General features: G+C 35.1%; 1 protein-coding gene across 9 annotated transcripts in view; it reads right to left on the bottom strand.

Annotated features, from left to right (window-relative positions):
* Crppa (CDP-L-ribitol pyrophosphorylase A) overlaps window positions 1–14,023 on the bottom strand; it is a 287,503-nt gene that overhangs the window by 237,601 nt on the left and 35,879 nt on the right. The window lies entirely within an intron of this gene.

Below are 14,023 nucleotides of genomic sequence, written 5' to 3'. Positions count from 1 at the left end.
GACAAAGGAACTGAACAGATACTTTACATAAGATATATAAGTAGTCAACAAATATGAAAAAATGTTCGACATCTCCAGCACTTAGAGAAATATAAATTAAAACTACACTGAGACTCCATCTCACTCCAGTCAGAATAGCAATTATCAAGAATACTACTAACAATAGAATACTACTAACAATAAATGTTGAGGAGGATGTGGGGAAAAGGTATACTCATTCATTGGTGGTGGGGCTGCAAATTGGTGCAAACACTCTGGAAAGCAGTAGGAAGATTCCTCAGAAAACTTGGAATGGAACAACCCTTTGATCCAGTCATCCCACTCCTAGGTTTATACCCAAAGGACTTATAATAACTGTAGTATGCTGATCTTTAACAATTTATACAATTTAAAACAGTTCAATTCACAATAGCCAAGCTATGGAACCAACCTAGGTACCCTTCAACAGATGAATGGATAAAAACAATGTGATATAGATACACCATGGAATATTACTCAGCTATTTAAAAAAATGCAGTTATGGCATGTGCTAACCAATGGATGGAATTGGAGACTATCATGCTAAATGAAATAAGCTAGTCTCAAAAACCAAAGGTTACATATTTTGATATGTAAATGCTAAACCATAACAAGAGAGTGTAGGAAGGGGAAGTACAGAAGTTCATTGGATTAGACATAACTAATCCAATCGGACATAACTTTCCCATGCTCATATATGAATACAGAACCAATATTAACTCCACATCATGCTCAACCACAAGAATGTGATCAAATTGTAATGGGTTGCACCCCAAACATGTGTAATCTGTCAAAATACACCCTACTGTCATGTGTATCTAAAAACAACAAACTTAAAAAATGAGAAAAAAAAACAATTCAAAATGCATTAAAGACTTTACCTTAAATTTACCTTAAATTACCTTAATTTTTTTACCTTAAACCATAAAAAAAAAAAAATCAATAGAAGAACACAGTGGAAAAACATGACACTGTTCTGGGCAGTGATTTCTTGAATATGATTCCAAATACAATAGGAGTAAAAGCAAAAATAAAAATGAATGAAATCTACTGAAAGAGCCATTGAGGACAAATGGATTTTTAAAATGCAGTAAGACAAATACCAGGTGATCTGCCTTTCATGCAGTATCTAAAAATTTGAACTCTAAGAGTAAAGAATAGTATTTTTATCAGACTTAACCGGTGCAGTAACAGAGGACAGGGAAAGGAGGGAAATTGGGCAAAGTATAAAATTTCAGTTAGGAGAAAGTAGGTATGAAGATCTATCACACAACTAAAGAAATATTTGAGGTGATAGATAACGTTAGCTATCCTGATTTGATCATACCACCATTTATACACATATTGTACTTCATAAGTAGAATTACCTGTCAACCTAAAATAAAACGTAGATAGCAGCAAGTAGCTACATCAGTGGGGAAAAAAAAAATGTCACTACATATGATTTAAACTTGATTGTGAGAAAACAATCTAAATTGTTTCAATATATATGCTCACTAGAAATAATGTCTCATTACATTTTAAGAGGGTATTATCTTCAGATTATTTACTTATCAAAAGGTATGATGTCTGGGACTGAGGTTGTGGCTCAGCAGTAAAGCACTTGCCTAGCACATGCAGGGCCCTGGGTTCAATCCTCAGCATCACATAAAAATAAACAAAGGTATATGTCCATTACAACTAAGAATAAAATATAAATATGTCAAGAACATTCCTTTTATGAATAAAATAAACTCATCTGCATTAATAAGCCATGGTATGAATAAAAACTAATAAAAATGCAGCACTCAAATTACAGTTGAGCTTCTTTCCCTACATAATGTTACACTGCTTTGTATACACAGGACATGATATGACATGCCAACCTGTAATACAGTTGAAGACAAAGAGCACTGATGCATTCCACAGTCCCTCAGAATCAGGGACTGGCCTACTTCTAATGAAAGGAAAAACGTCTATGCGACTTCCTGATACTCTTAATTCCATTTAATATATTGTGGTAGGGAACTGCACAAGATGATGTAACCTATCTTTATGGGAAGCTTTAGACATTCATTTTTTAAAAACTTACAAAGAGGCTTGAGTTTACCATAGGGGAAAAGGGGAAAAATTTCATGTTTAGCTATTCTGAGAAGTGAGAAATAAAAATTGTTTCCTTGCAGTTTTTTGATTCCCTGAAGACTTCTGTGGTTGAGAAAAGTGTTTTCAAGGAAAGAATTTAATGTCCTTAAAACACACACACAATGGGAGGTTTCCTAAACCTCCTAACTAGAGTAATCAGAAATTAGTTTTATTTCTTGTATTTCAAATAGATTCATTTCCCCTATAGTATGTATATCAAAAATATACTCAACATGAGGACTAAACCACAAAGATATCCTGTAAGAAGAAAACCACAGATAAAAAGGCAGACAATATGCAAACATAAATGCACTGCTAAATATATTCCCCCACTAGCCAGCTAAGGAAATATGCTTTATAGATTTTCCTTATCAGGTTACCAAACCTTATCAAAAAGATATTTATCTTAATATGTTTTAAAGGCATGTATCATCAAAAATGTTCCTCAAGCATGTCATTATGGTAAGATTCAGTTTCTTGTCATTTAACAGCTATTAGCCCCATATAAGTAGTTTGACATAGGTCAAAGATGGAACCGTCACTGAATAGTTACTAGGCCTTTCCCAGAGTGAATATTTAAAGTAGTTTCCCTTTCCCTTGGCATTAGTCTAAAATTTCATTGTTTAGAAAAGAAAGTACATGCTAGGATGAGGCTAAGGAGGTCATTTTAGCTCACAGCTTCAATGGACTCAAAAACATTACTCCCCGATCAATGCCTACTCTATACAAACTCCCAAATTGCAAAGCAATCAGAAGAAACAGAATTCCACTGCAAGTAGCAATTTAGATAAAACAGACACCCAAATCAGAATTGTGATCAATGCAAAGGAGAAGCATCTCTGAACCACATAACAGGGATTGTTTCCTTTTACTCAAGGAGTAATGCATTCGAGATATTCAAGAATTATTTTACAGGAAGGAAGCAATATGTCAGTGACTAGAAATGTATGTTAAGTACATTTTAGAGCTATAAACTAAGGATCTATCATACTGGAGCTTTGGACAAAAAAAAGTCAGTATTTTGTCATAGAAAGAACCTCCTAGTTTATTCTATTCTCCAACTATGAAATCTCTTTAAATTTTTTCTTCATCACAATTTCAACTATCCTGGCAGTGATTTGTCTGGCAAATATCTTTGCAACTCCTCATACATGAACTGAATCACTATCATTACAATCTGTTTCAGTTGAATATTTTACACACATTATGTTCATGTAACCAACCAAATGAACACTATGTTTCTTGAATCTCTACTCCATGCTTTCTGGATTATCACTGCCTTCCCCAGCCCTTTACAACTTCAAATTTGGAAGTCAGAACTAGAAAATCTCAAACATCTAGTCTAAATATCTCATTTACAGAAGTGAAACAGATCCAGAGCCATTCATGTCTATGACTATTATTGTTCAAGGTCTCTTAACTACAAATAAAAGTGGATCATTTTGAAGTCCCAAAATCTTTATTGCTTTTTGTGTTTAACATCACTGGAGGAATCGGCTTGAACGAGGTATGGGTGTTAAGATACTAGGGTGGCAGAGCAGTTTGACCTAATAATGAGGACACACACCAAAATAGTGGCTTGTTTGGGCAAGTACCTGCTGGAGGCTCCAGTCTACTCAGTATTATACTGTGAAGATCTGCATTTTCTAAAAGACTTAAAATTATGAATAAAATCATTATCCTTATTAATCTTTATTAATCATTTTAAATCCATATTCTTTCATTATGACATATCCATGATCTCATACTTTTTTCATTGTGCTGCAATTTTCTGAAATAAGAATAACCAAAACATAAAGAGTCGAAGCTCTCACATCTGCCTAGAAAATAGGTTTGTTTTGGACATACACTGTTAAGGTACTGCCTAATTGCAAATAAAGACACCAGTCAGGTTACAAAGGAGTAAATGAGATCTTCAGTACTTAAACAAATCAAAATGTAACCTGATTTCCAACAAGATTTCCTCAGTATTCTAATTAACCAGAGTGGTTTTTGTTTTGAATTTTATTTCTTCTACATAGTGGTACATCCTTGCTAGCACACAAATGTTTGTGATATGATTACACGTACAGCCATCAAACAATTGCTCGGTCATCTGTGGCTGTGTCACTCTTTAGAGTACTGTCAGAAGATCACCTGGGTCCTAGTGTCTATTGACTCTCACCTCATACAAAGCCAGGAGTTGGACTACACTTGTGTTTATTTCTTCAATGTCCATCTGTGTAACTTTTCATTACCTCCTTATAACCCCTGCCATCTTTTAATGTTGACCAGAAGTCAACACCCGATTTGAGAGGCAGAATCCTGCAGTAAATCAGGAAGAAAAGACACTGGATCTCCGAAGTTCTTTACTATTTATTCAGAAAGGCAGCCTTTCGTGCCAAATTCTATAACAAAGAGATAAGGGTTTTAAAAAATAAAGCCCTTCACTGTGCCAGGAGGCCCTTTTGCCTACTCCTTATGACAGAATAAATGTTCCTATTGTATGCCTCTTCTCATGCATTCCATTCCCCACCTTTCTTATGAGAAAAGCACAAGCAAGAGATTTCCAGTAATCTTCCAATTATCAACTTTTCCTAGGATCCTATTTATTTTTCCTAGTATAATGCCATGAACTCATGACAAGCCAAAGAAAGACATTAATTTTTGGTGTCCCACCTACAGGCTAATTCTTGTCCTCCATTTGCCTCATCCTATGTCCTCATTTGCCTTTTGTTTTCTGTGCTTTGTACATTTGAAATTGGACTGTAGCCACATTAGATTCTTCTGGAAATCTATCTAACCTAAAGACAGATGTTCATACCCTATTAAGACATGATCGATCCCTAGAAAACAAGTGCAAACGAGGATAAAAGTCTAAAACTCGGATAGTATTGTTTTTTAAGGATTCTACAATAAAGTCTAGCTTTCCATTCCGTAATACATAAGGAAAATAAATTTGCAGTTTTACCAGCATGCCAGATCTCATACTCTTAAAAAATTCTTATTTTTGAAAATGCTCACAATGACATGCATTAAACAATCACTAAACTTGATATTCTACAACATGATATCAAGGTCCTAGATAAAGCCAGAAAAAAAAAAAAAAAAAAACAAAACAGAAAATAGGTTATCTTCAACATGAACATTTGCGTAGAAAATACTCAAATATAAACTTAAGAGCATATGTTCAATAAGTTTGCCTGCTATAACCTCAGCATACCAAAGGGAAACAAAACAGCAAACATCAATTCGTGCAATAAAAAAAATTGTATTAAAAGCTATTAGAAATGTAGTTTAAGAAATTACTAGTACACAATAAAGTAAAATCCTTGTAAAAACATAAAACATCTGAATAAATGAGACAATATTCATAAATGAGAATTTAAAATTTAATGGCACCAATTTAATCCCCAAGATTATAATTGCAATAAAAACCTTTCAGAGGGAATTTAACCCAAGATATCGGACTTATTTTAAAAAAAAAAAAACAGTACATGGATTATCAGTCACATTGGATAGCTGCCTCAGATTCCCTTGGTCTCACCTGCCGTCCAGTTCTAAAAAAGTAAGTACATATGGACCTACACAGTTCTATATCTAAGAACAGTCTTGTCTAGTTTCTCCCTCTAGCTACCAGTAAAGCACCAAGGTACCCATCATGTGATCTGACATTGCTTCTGGAGGGGCTGGGTAGCGTAAGCAGAAGCTCACTTTGTGGGAGAAATGTTAACCAAAAGGAGCTGGCAGGGGAATTCTGTTTCTCAGAATGCTCCACTGGAGTAAAGAATTCGAACACTTTTGGATAAACCTGTCTGGATGTGTCCCATGTGATGAAATGACCAGCTGTGTTCGTTTGTGAAGCAATGACCAGACCAGTAATATATCATCTTGTATCAGCATTTAAACTTTGCCTAAGGCTGTATTTGCCAAGGAACTTAAACTAAAAACACAATTTTGGAAGCAATTAATAAAATAATGAACTAGTTTCACAAGAAACAAATCAGTGAACAATGAACCTCAAACAAACTTACATATGTATTACAAATTAGCAATGTAACAGAGATACAAATTGGAGAAGAATGGATGATTCAATAAATGATGGTGGAAAACCTAATTTACTTTATAAAGATTAAAAAAAAGAAGCCCTACATTGCAGAATATACTAAAGTGATCTCCAAATCAATTAAAGATCTAAGTGTGAAATGAAAAGCAGATACCAATAAAATACAACCACAACATGCAGATAAAGGGGGGTATTTTTAAGACCTAAAATTCATAGTTCTTGGCAATATCAAAATTATGGTTTAATGCTAATGATTAAGAATCTGCATAAGGATTATTAAACCTAAAGACTATATCAACCAAGGTCACAGAATGTTTTTTTCCCCAAAAACTAAAGCCAATACTTATATAACATGACTATATAAGTACAGCAGTAGAATAACTTTTAGAAGAAAATGTGTAAAGTAGAAAATGATACAAGAAAACTATGGGAAATACAACAAGTAGAGAAAAACATGGCTTTGTAAAGTGTTCAAATCTTTAGACATACCACTTAGGTCTAAATTTGTTTTATGTTGTGAAATATCATGAATATATACATCATGTTTTCATTAACAAGTCAGATGCACCAACTGGTACTATGGTTTGCAACTGACATTTATGTGGAACAACAAAAGTCTGCAGATGTTTCAACTTAACTTGTTAAAGTTAGCACTTTCTCAGTACCAAAAGTTTGATCCTCTCCCTGACAGTGATCCAATAATGAGGACAAGGTTTTGAGGAAAAGGAAAAAAAGTTTACTGGTTTTGTAACAAATGAAAAAATGCAGTGGACTCTCATCTCAGAGGCTGTGATTCTGTCAGTGGGAGCAGAGGGCTTTTAAAAGAGAAATACAAGGGATGTTTTCCAAGTATCACTATCAGTAAATCTAATTAATCTTATATCCTTGAAAGAGCCGTTTTTCCAGTTTCTAAGTCTGGAGCTTTATTCTTGTGGTCAGTGAGCTAAAGGGCAGATAACTCAGCTGAGGACAGAAGAATGTTAATCTTGCTTGCCCCAAGGTTATGGAGGGGAAGGGGAAGGAGGAGGAAAAATAACAGATATCAGTTTAAAAAAAAAAAAAATCAGTAGTCAAGCAGCAAGGTTTGTATTTAAATCATGAAGTGAACCCCCATTATATTCTTACTCAGAATGCTTCATCTTTAAGTACCTATTTTTCCTCATTTATTCCTCATATTTCCTTTCATTCACCTTTCCCCTTGAAGTTCTTTTATTCCTTAACACTTTACTCAATTTCTATTTGTTAAACAACTCTTCTTCCTATCTCCTTACCTACCCTCCAAGTGACAAGTCTCTACCCAGACTTTAGTCAGAGCTTCTTTCCCATAGTGACCTTCAAATCCAAACCCAACTCAACACTCAGCAAAGTCTATTTTCATCCTCACTTCAGGAGCTAGGATTGAAAATACAAATTAATAGATGTGTGAAAGGAAGCCTAATAGAGTAAAGGAAGGAGAATGAGAGGGGAGGGAACGTGGGGGGAATCATGAACTGAAATAGATTTCCATTCATGTACGAGTTTGTTGGGATGAACCCAACTATACTTATAAAGTTCTAATTTAAAAAAAAAAAAGGAAGAAACGAGCCAGGATTTGAAGGGAGGAAAAAAAAATAGGAAACTATACTCTAAAAATATAAACTTCTGAGAATTATGTTTGGTGGATAAAAATACTTTTCATAAAATTCCATCTTTAAAAGTAGTTAACTGAGCATCTGAAGCTCAGGTATGTTGACACTTAATGCAAGAAACAGGTTTTATTTATTGTAATTCAGTGGAACATTGGCAAACTATGTACTAAGAATAGGAATTCCTGTCATATTCCTTGAGTTTTATAGTTATGTTTCAAAACCCAGAGCCATGACAAGAATTTTTAAAAATTTGGGGAAAAAAGGTGATCTGACTAAAGGTATTTTTATCCTTTGAAATTAAATAGGCAGTGATTTTTAAAATACAGATTCTCAATTTCTATTAAGCATAACATGTAAATATGTTCCTACAGTAAAGTCTAGGATACCAAAGCAAAGGTACATAATGAACACCTTAATTCACTGGTGAATCCTGTCATACTTTTCATAATGTGCATTTTCATAAAATGTAATTAACAAATTACCTAAAAATTCTGTGTACCTAAAACTGAATGCTAGAAATGAGGCCAGGCTTCTAAACAATGAAGTCCAGGATACCATCTGTGACCACTACATTAATTTTCTCAAGGAACAGATTAATGTGATTTGAAAAGCTTCTTTGTATGAAAGTCTATTGTTTTTCCTAAAATTGAACAGGACAGAATTTTTTGTTTGAATATTTAATAAGAATCTTCGACCAGTCTTTTCTTCAAGTTCCTGGGGACTGCATAATTTTCACTATTCAATTTGTTTGTTACTCTTTAATAGTTATTGTTATTTTCTTTAAGAGACTGCTAAAGAAAAAGATTCCTTATTTAAAAATTCCCAAGAAACAAGTTTTTCCTCCCCAGATGATCTTAAACCAATAAACAAATATTTAGTTATACAGAAGAGCCCAAGACCCATCAAAAATAGCAAGTAAGTGTTTATGTATCTTAAGTGTCACCCTTGTAGATTTTAATGACTTTGAATTATTAATCCAGACAGGCAACAACATTTCAGCATCCATGAATGCAACCCACTTCTGCTTTGTGGGTACACAAACATATTTAGACATGCAATCGCAAAGAACACATTCATATATTGCTAATATAACTTTATAGTTAGTATATTAATGTATAATGATCCTATTATAATCTTTTTAATACTCAACAATTCTATATATATATAAACATTAGGTGACCCTTTAATACTTTTACACATGAATTTGTCACAATTGATCCAGAAATAGAATAAGAATTTTTTGCATTTATGAAAGTGCTGCAAATCAATAATTTATTTGCAAACTCTCTGCCTATACATGTACAAACTTACATGAATTTTTAAAGGTTTTAGAACTAGTAAGTGTGTACATTTTTGATGTATGCAAAGCTGATCATATAACTGACATTAGTGTTAAAAAGTAAATATCTACCTATGCATAACTATGTATGCATGAAACTATGTCAACACTTATTCAGAACCTAATATGCCTGGCACAGTGGCACACACCTGCAGTCCAAGCAGCTTGGGAGTTGGAGGCAGGAGGATCACAAGTTAAAGCCAGCCTCAGCGATGGCGAGTCGCTAAGCAACTCAGTGAGACCCTGTCTCTAAATAAAATAGAAAAAAGGGCTGGGGATGTGGCTCAGTGATTAAGTGCCCTGGGTTCAACCCCCGGTACCAAACAAAACTAAAAACCATATGACTGCCTCCCACCTCTATCAACCTATCACATGCCTGGGTACATAGCTGAAGGAAATAAAATCAGTTTACAAAGGAACACCTACATATCCATGTTTATTACAGCATTATGCATAATAGCCAAAATATGGAATTGGCCTGGGTGCAGCAGATAAATGGATAAAGTCTATATATATAGTGTTCTCTTTGTCAGCTTTGCATTGCTATCATCAAAATAACTGACAGAACAGTTAAGAGGAGCATGGTTTCAGAGGTCTCAGTCCATGTCCAGCTAACTATTGCTCTGGACCTGAGGTGAGGCAGATCATTGCAGAAGGCCATAGTAAAGAAAAGCTTCTCCGCTCTTGGCAACCAGGAAGTGGAGAAAGGGAGAGATGAAGAGAATAAAGGGAGGGAGGGAGAAGAGAGGAAGACAGAAAGGAGACAAGATACAGTGCCCAAAAGTATGCCCCTAGTGATCTACTCTCTGATCACATCCTACCTGCTACAGTTACCACCTAATAATCTGGTCCAATTATTAAGCCATCAAATGGATTAATACACTGAAGAGGTTACATCTCTCAAAATTCAATCTTTTCACCTCTGAACATTACTGTATTGCCTAACCCATGAACTCTAAAGGACAACTCAAGATCTAATCCATAACAGAGTATTGTTCATCCATAAAGAAGAAATTATGTCATTTTTTAGAAAAATAAATGGACAGGGTATATTTTTCCATCTTCTAATATCTATTTCTCTTTAGGGTTCTGTAGTTTTCATTGTATAAGTCTTTCACCTCTTTTGTTGATTCCCAAGTATTTTATTTTATTTTTTTTGAGGATATTGTGAATGTAGTGGTTGTCCTCATTTCCATTTCAGAGGATTTGTCGCTGATATACAGGAATGCCTTTGATTTATGCATGTTGATTTTATATCCTGCCACTTTGCTGAATTCATTTATTAGCTCTAATAGTTTCTTTGTAGACCCTTTTGGGTCTGCTAGGTATAGAATCATGTCACCTGCAAATAGTGATAATTTAAGTTCTTATTTTCCTATTTTTATGCCTTTAATTTCTTTCGTCTAATTGCTCTGGCCAGTGTTTCGAGAACTATGTTGAACAGAAGTGGTGAGAGAGGGCATCCCTGTCTTGTTCCAGATTTGAGAGGGAATGCCTTCAATTTTTCTCCATTCAGAATGATGCTAGCCTGAGGCTTAGCATAGATTGCTTTTACAATGTTGAGGTATGTTCCTGTTATCCCTAGTTTTTCTAGAATTTTGAACAAAAAGGGATGCTGTACTTTGTTGAATGCCTGTTCATGGATAGGCAGAACTAACATCATCAAAATGGCGATATTACCAAAAGTTCTCTATAGGTTTAATGCAATGCCAATCAAAATCCCAACAACATTTCTTATAGAATTAGAGAAAGCAATCATGAAATTCATATGGAAAAATAAAAGACCCAGAATAGCAAAAACAATGCTAAGCAGGAAGTGTGAATCAGGTGTTATAGCGATACCAGACTTCAAACTATACTACAGAGCTATAGTAACAAAACCAGCATGGTACTGGTACCAAAATAGGCGGGTGGACCAATGGTACAGAATAGAGGACACAGAAACCAATCCACAAAACTACAACTATCTTATATTTGATAAAGGGGCTAAAAACATGCAATGGAGGAAGGAGAGCATCTTCAACAAATGGTGCTGGGAAAACTGGAAATCCTTATGCAACAAAATGAAACTGAATCCCTTTCTCTCGCCATGCACAAAAGTTAATTCAAAATGGATCAAGGAGCTTGATATCAGAGACACGGCGTCTGATACAAGAAAAAGTTGGCTACGATCTACATACTGTGGGGTCGGGCTCCAAATTCCTCAATAAGACACCCATAGCACAAGAGTTAATAACTAGAATCAACAAATGGGACTTACTCAAACTAAAGTTTTTTCTCAGCAAAAGAAACAATAAGAGAGGTAAAGAGGGAGCCTACATCCTGGGAACAAATCTTTACTCCTCACACTTCAGATAGAGCCCCAATATCCAGAGTATACAAAGAACTCAAAAAATTAGACAATAAGATAACAAATAACCCAATCAACAAATGGGCCAAGGACCTGAACAGACACTTCTCAGAGGAGGACATACAATCAATCAACAAGTACATGAAAAAATGCTCACCATCTCTAGCAGTGAGAGAAATGCAAATCAAAACCACCCTAAGATACTATCTCACTCCAGTAAGATTGGCAGCCATTATGAAATCAAACAACAACAAGTGCTGGCAAGGATGTGGGGAAAAGGGTACACTTGTTCATTGTTGGTGGGACTGCAAATTGGTGCAAATTTGGAAAGCAGTATGGAGATTTCTTGGGAAGCTGGGAATGGAACCACCATTTGACCCAGCTATTCCCCTTCTGGGTCTATTCCCTAAAGACCTAAAAAGAGCATGCTACAGGGACACTGCTACATCTATGTTCATAGCAGCACAATTCATGATAGCAAGACTGTGGAACCAACATAGATGCCCTTCAATAGATGAATGGATAAAAAAAAAATGTGGCATTTATACACAGTGGAGTATTACTCTGCATTAAAAAATGACAAAATCATAGAATTTGGAGGGAAATGGATGGCATTAGAGCAGATTATGCTAAGTGAAGCTAGCCAATCCCTAAAAAACAAATGCCAAATGTCTTCTTTGATATAAGGAGAGTAAGAACAGAGTAGGGACGAAGAGCATGAGAAGAAGATCAACATTAAAGACGGATGAGAGGTGGGAGGGAAAGGGAGAGAGAAGGGAAATTGCATGGAAATGGAAGGAGTCCCTCAGGGTTATACAAAATTACATACAAGAGGAAGTGAGGGGAAAGGGAAAAATAATACAAGGGGGAGAAATGAATTACAGTAGAGGGGGTAGAGAGAGAAGAGGGGAGGAGAGGGGAGGGGAGGGGGTATAGTAGAGGATAGGAAAGGCAGCAGAATACAACAGACACTAGTATGGCAATATGTAAATCGATGGAAGTGTAACTGATGTGATTCTGCAAGCTGTATACGGGGTAAAAATGGGAGTTCATAACCCACTTGAATCAAAGTGTGAAATATGATATATCAAGAACTATCTAATGTTTTGAACAATGAATAAAAAAAAAGTAATTTTATAGTAAACCAAACAGATCTGTTAATTGTTGCTCTAACATTTCCTAAAGTGTTTCTAATAAACACCTTCAAGAAAAAAAATGGATTGAACTCGAGGACCCCTTAAGCAAAATAAGCCACATACAGAAAGGCAAGCATCAATGTTCTATCATATGTGGACATTTAAAAAGTTAAACAAAAGATGACCTAAAAGTAGACAAGGGACTATTAAGGAATATAATGTGAAGAGGCCAGAGGCAGTTATGGAAGACATTAGAATGAAAAACAGATCCCATTGATGTATGTAATATGCATATATGGCCATATCACAGGGAAACCCATTTATTTATACAATGTGTTAATAAAAAGATTAAAAGGAAATGCCATTTGTATTTTACCAGACTATCAATGTAGGAAAGGCATCCAATGTTTTACAGTCGCAATATCAAATCATTTTTTACTTACAATTTGAAAGGAATTAAAAAAAAAAATCAGGAAAACATGTAATGGGTTGGCCTAAACTAGTATGTGCAGGGCAGGATAAGGTTCCTTGAGCAATCATCAAGTTAGTATCTAATGGACAAATAAGATAGGAAAGAAAAGAAGTTCCAGATAAAAGAAGGAAGCTCATATTTAAGATATTAAAATCTCATATTTAAGGAACTAAAATAAGGCGAGTATGGCCAGAACACACAGGGGGTGAGACAAATCAGAAGAAAACATGGGCTAACAAGCCAGCAGATGAGCATACAGAATGGCATCTTGACTTCTATGACTTTCCACCAATACTGGATGAGGAATTGTTATCCATATGTCCAACCGTACACGTCTGCTTTTATTTTGCCACAGCACAAAATGACCATTATTCAGCTTATAAGTGTTTCTTCTAAAGATGATTCAATTTCCTATGACCTTCATTACAACTGCTCAATTTCTGATCAACTTTCGCAAACTGGTAAACACTATTATGTATTTTCTGCACGAGTTCCACAAAGGACAGTTTTACCTTGATAAAAAGCAAACATGAGTCTATATCTCAAGGCCACATAAATGATTCAACTATTCAGTAGCTTTGTACAATTTTTAAAAGTTTATTACAGTTTGCCACAAATGCCCCCAAAACAGACCTGACATTTTTGTCCTTGGGACAGTTTTGCATATTTTTAGGCTAAATATAAGAATATAAGAATATAAGAATAAAAGGCAGTATTTACCATTTTCTGAAACCTCAACACCTCAGCTACCCCACTCTCAGCTGAGGACTTGTACCCTACAATCAAAGAAAACAAAAAAATGTAAATCCTCCCACCACCTCCATTAGTCCCTCTGCATTTGTATCCACATACTCTGCCTTTCCTTCTCTTCCTACAGAGGAGCCATTACTACTACTGGCCAAGATCAACTTTGA

The sequence above is a fragment of the Ictidomys tridecemlineatus genome, chromosome 2 (assembly GCF_052094955.1).
Source record: "Ictidomys tridecemlineatus isolate mIctTri1 chromosome 2, mIctTri1.hap1, whole genome shotgun sequence".
Classification (NCBI taxonomy): Eukaryota; Metazoa; Chordata; class Mammalia; order Rodentia; family Sciuridae; genus Ictidomys; species Ictidomys tridecemlineatus.
Note: the sequence above shows the minus strand (reverse complement) of the source record. Positions and strands in the feature narration are given on the sequence as shown.